Source organism: Austrofundulus limnaeus, unplaced genomic scaffold, assembly GCF_001266775.1.
Source record: "Austrofundulus limnaeus strain Quisiro unplaced genomic scaffold, Austrofundulus_limnaeus-1.0 Scaffold829, whole genome shotgun sequence".
Lineage (NCBI taxonomy): Eukaryota > Metazoa > Chordata > Actinopteri > Cyprinodontiformes > Rivulidae > Austrofundulus > Austrofundulus limnaeus.
The window spans coordinates 121172-126123 of record NW_013953231.1 but is presented as its reverse complement, the minus strand read 5'-3'; the positions used below and the strand labels follow the sequence as shown (position 1 = coordinate 126123).

The 4952-nt window shown below is 42.5% G+C and overlaps 1 long non-coding RNA gene across 1 annotated transcript; it reads right to left on the bottom strand.

Annotated features, from left to right (window-relative positions):
* Positions 1-419: 419 nt before the first annotated feature.
* LOC106532773 (uncharacterized) lies at positions 420-4737 on the bottom strand. The gene is made up of 2 exons (XR_001312140.1): positions 4504-4737; positions 420-1170 (listed from the first exon to the last, which is right to left on the bottom strand). It is a non-coding gene; the product is annotated as an uncharacterized LOC106532773 (long non-coding RNA).
* Positions 4738-4952: the final 215 nt, after the last annotated feature.

Genomic DNA, 4952 nt, shown 5'->3' with positions numbered 1-4952 from the left:
CTTTTGAACAGTGGCTGCTTTGTTTCCCCGATGTATAACTGGTCGCAGTCCTCCTGGCACTTAACAGCATATACAACATTGCTCTGTTTGTGCTCTGTATATTTTTAATAAAGCTTTTATTTTGACCTCAGAGTCTCCTTAAGCTTACTTGGAGTTGAACTAAACAATGAGCTAGCTGAGACATTCCAACTTAAAGTCTAAGAGTTATCTGATCGAACAAGATCTGTTTTTAGAATATTTGCCATCAGTCAGCTGTGTCTGTTATCCAGTCATGTCCTGAACACATTTGAATGAAGCTCAGCTACAGACTAACTTCTGAATCAACTRGTTTTAAGGTGTAGCTAGCTCCTACATTGTCTATTACACCAGAACCCTACATCAGCTGTTTCACACAAACAAAAGATTCAGGACATTTAGAATTATTGTAGTATGTTGTATATTTTTTATTTCTTAGGGATAGTTACAAACATTTTGTGTATAGTTAGATACGTTATGGCACAGTTGTTTGATCATATTTTATTGTTTCTTACGAAGGAGACAGAAAAGACATTTTAGTTCTCCAACATGTCCTGTGCATACAGTGAGCTGACAATAAAATCATATGAATCCTTTTGAAAGATGGACACCACAGTCAACAAACTTAGAAAAAAAACTCACAAATGGCTGCAACACAGGAGGTTTTACAGATGAGCTAAAATTCAAAGTTAGTTGAGAATAATTCACAGTCTCACAATGCTGCATGTGATCATTTAGGTTTGACCAACACAAAAACATCATGTCCCAACATAACATGATCTTAGTCTAAACCTCTGACTTATAGGTGATGGATCATAGGCATTCCTTCAAAGAATGTGAAGTCTTGAACTAATGTGACAGGCATTTTCACAATAAAAGCAGAGTCTTAGTGCTATAGTTTCTACAAACCTTGCAGGTCAGCTGAGAGGATTTCACCTGCTGAAACGAAAAAATAYTGTATTTTTGTCTCAGAAGCATTTTTTTTTAAACCTCTGCATTCCTCTCTTTGTCTTGTCCAGGTAGAGTGGGCTCAGCCAAGACAAGCAGAACCTGGGTCTGGGTCTGCCAGGAGCTGCTCTGCTGGCAGAGGAGGACGAGAGGAAGGAGAACCACCCAGAGYTGAACTTCAGGTTTCTCCATCTTGAGCAGAAAGAGCTGTGGTGAATGGTTTCAAAGAATCAGCTTTGATTCAAGTCAAATTTGTTTAGAAGCACATTTCTGTATGTTATCCAGTTCAAGTACAGTAACTAAGTATTTGTCACTTTACAACTCTGCATTTCTTGCTCAAAAACCCAATGATAAGATATTTGCTCATCATATTTTCACATAATCCAACAAACCAACTTTTCAACTAACATCAAAGCTGCTTGTTTGATGTGACTGGTCTATATAAGATCCAAAAACAAATGAGAGAATGAAATACCATAAGGCAGTTCAGTAATAAAATGCAGGTTAAACAGTAGGTGACAGACAGGAATGAGAAGGTGTTGAGTGTTGGTGAAGTCAGGCTGTTTTATTCATTGTGTGCACAGAGAAACATCATTATTTAACTCTGTAAAGCTGGACCAAGTTATTCTTATGGGTTCTGTGGAGATTTTTGTATCAAAAAAATGTCACATTTATTGATTTTTAAATTTATTTATTAAAAATGGTTGCAAATTTGAAGATAATTCTTCCACTTACTTCACATTGTATTTAGAATTCAAAAAGTATTTCTGTGTAACGAAAACCTAAAAAAGTTTTGCAGAGTGAAATGTTTCATGAAATCATTGTTATAATCTGATGAAGTTGTGATCAAACGGCACAGAAAATGGATGCAGTGGTTTTAAACTGGTCTGGTTCTGGGACAACAACAATCTGTTGACAAGTTATGGCCCGAATTGAGGAAAATTTTTGATTTAACAAACTAATTGAATGAAAAGAGCAGTCTGAACCTGAGACTATTGCCAGCTTTTACGCAGGAACAGACCCAGGGTGCAGGCAGGCTCAAAAAATGGAACAAATGTTTATTAATAAACAATAAAGTGCTGAAAAGCAGCAAAAACTTACAGGCTCTCTGGCAGGGGATCAAGACACAGAGCACAGGACATAAGCACAATGAACCGACAATAAGACTGAGACAGGACAGGGCTTAAATACACTGAAAACTAATGAATCAACAGAAAACACCTGGGGAGAAACATGAGGGTGATCATCAAGGTGATGCGGGGCAGCTGGGCTGAGACACACACAGGGGAACATAGAAACACTAGGAAAGCCAAGGTGAAAAAAGACAAAGCATGACAGTACCTCCCCCTTAATGATCGTCTGACGATCAACAAGGAGAGGCACGGAACAAGGGGAGACGGGACAAAACAAACTCAAGGACATAACATGGAAGTCCATGGGAATGGTCAAAAAAAAAACATCCCACACAGGGCAAGTTCAGGGGGACGACCAGGAAAACCACCCCAACGAGGCAGGAGGTCAGAAAAGTGGCCAGGAAACCACCCATGGCAAGACCTCACAGGAGCAGACGTGGAGCCACGGGAGGAAGTGGGAGAAGATGAGGAGCTGTCGGAGGTTGATGGAGCAGGAGCCTTGGTGACGGCAAACACAGGCAACAGAGGGGACGAAGAGGCGAAGACTGACGACCCAGGCGACGGCAGCCGACCCAGGCGACATGGAGGCGACGGCAGCCGACCCAGACGAAGAGGAGGCGATGGGCGACAACCCAGGTGATGAGGAGGCGACGAGGAGGCGATGACCCAGGCGACAAGGAGGCGACGAGGAGGCGATGACCCAGGCGACGAGGAGGCGATGGGCGATGACCCAGGCGACGAGGAGGCGATGGGCGATGACCCAGGCGACGAGGAGGCGATGGGCGATGACCCAGGCGACGAGGAGGCAATGGGGGATGTGGAGGCAACAGCAACCGACACAGAAGATGTGGAGAGGCCTGCAACTGACCCACGAACCTCAAGGACCGCAGACTCTGGGACCATAACCGGAACCACCACCTCCGGGACCACCACTGGAATCACACAATTGTGGAACCACCACCTCTTGGACCACCTCTGGATTCACCACCTCTGGGACCACCTCTGGAACCACCAACTCAGGGGCCACCGACTGTGGAACTGGGACCACCAACTCAGGAACCGACTCAGAAGGCCCAGCAGACTCAGGAGGCCCAGCAGATTCAAACGTGGAAACAGCCGGTTAAGCATTGGAATCCCAGAAGAAAAACAGGGGAGGGAAGGGGGGCAAAAAAAACCACTTCTCTCGGAGGGGAAGTCCTCCAGAGAAGGGCAGACAGTTTAGCCAGTCCTTCCTGCATCTGCTGCATCTTATCTAGCATGGTTGCAGGGTCCAACTTAAATTTTGTGGCTGGTGGAGCAGAAACATCCACCTCATTGAGAGGCAGACCAGAAAAAGTTTGCCTGCAGGCTGGGTATCTTGGTCGGTTCATTATGTCAGCTTTTATGCAGGAACAGACCCAGGGCGCAGGCATGCTCAAAAAAATGGAATAAAGGTTTATTAATAAACAAAAGAGTGCTGAAAATCAGCAGAAACTTACAGGCTCGCTGGCAGGGGCTCAAGACACAGAGCACAGGACATAAGCACAATGAACCGACAATCAGACTGAGACAGGACAGGGCTTAAATACACTGAAAACTAATGAATCAACAGAAAACACCTGGAGAGAAACACGAGGGTGATCATCAAGGTGATGCGGGGTAGCAGGGCTGAGACACACAGGGGAACATCGAAACACTAGGAAAGCCAAGGTGAAAAATGACAAACCATGACACTATAAAAAATAAAGTTTAACAACAAACTAAAACAAACAGCAAGTGGCCATATTGGACAAGGAAATTATTACCTTTTACTAAGTTAGAGAATCTTTATTAAAACCAAAACRCTCCAATTTGTTACCTTTACTTTAACAATTTAAATGATTTTATAAAGAAACATGAAATCAAAAAGTCCAACTCCTTAGAAGAGATTTGAAATTAAGTAGCTTTAGCTGAGAACAAAGTCTTATTAAAATTGTTCTAACATTAAACATAAAGCTGACGTAACAATCAGAATGTTTAGTTTTATCTTCACAGTTTTTTGGCCCACGACCCAGCTATTGAAAACCACTGGTCCACATTATGAAATGTCAAGTTGGATCCTGTAATGTTGCTACATTACCACCAGGTGTCAGCATAATGCTGAGGATTGTTGTTTTTAAAAATCATTTTCTCATTTGTTCTGCCAGGATTAGTGTAACTTTGTCACACAAAACTCAGTTTAGTTTTTTGTTCTTTCCCGTTTAGTTTTATTGTGGCACAGAGTATTTTAATGAAAATGTAAACACAGATTTAAAGACAGTGTCTGATGATGTGTTTACTTCCTGATGTTGTTTTAGTTAGCAGTCAGTTTAAATCTAAAACTATGAAAATGAACTGTTGAAACCTGGACCTCTACCAGTACTTCCAGCTGAAGCAGCAGTGTGTGTACCTGAGCTGTGTGACAGAAGACGAGGGCTCTCCTGCTGTGGTTATGTGCAAATGAAACAGCCGACGTAAGCCCAGATCCTCTGGAGGATAACCAGGAAGGCCAGCAGGTAGAAGAACAATGTGACGGCCTGCAGAGAGGACAAAATGAGATCCAGGGGTAAATCAACAACAAACAAGAATGGTGCTAAAACGGAGAGGATGGATGGATGTGAKGGAAATTTTGTAACTGATTAACTGAATATTAGATGCAGTATTGTATTTTATACAACCCCTGGCAAAAAGWATGGAATCACCAGTCTTGGATGAGCACTCATTCAGACATTTCATTCTGTAAAACAAACTCGGATCAAAAACATGATACAATAATAAGGTCATTCCAAAGTGCAACTTGTTGGCTTTCAGGAACACTCAAAGAAATGAAGAGAAAACATTGTGGAAGTCAGTGAATGC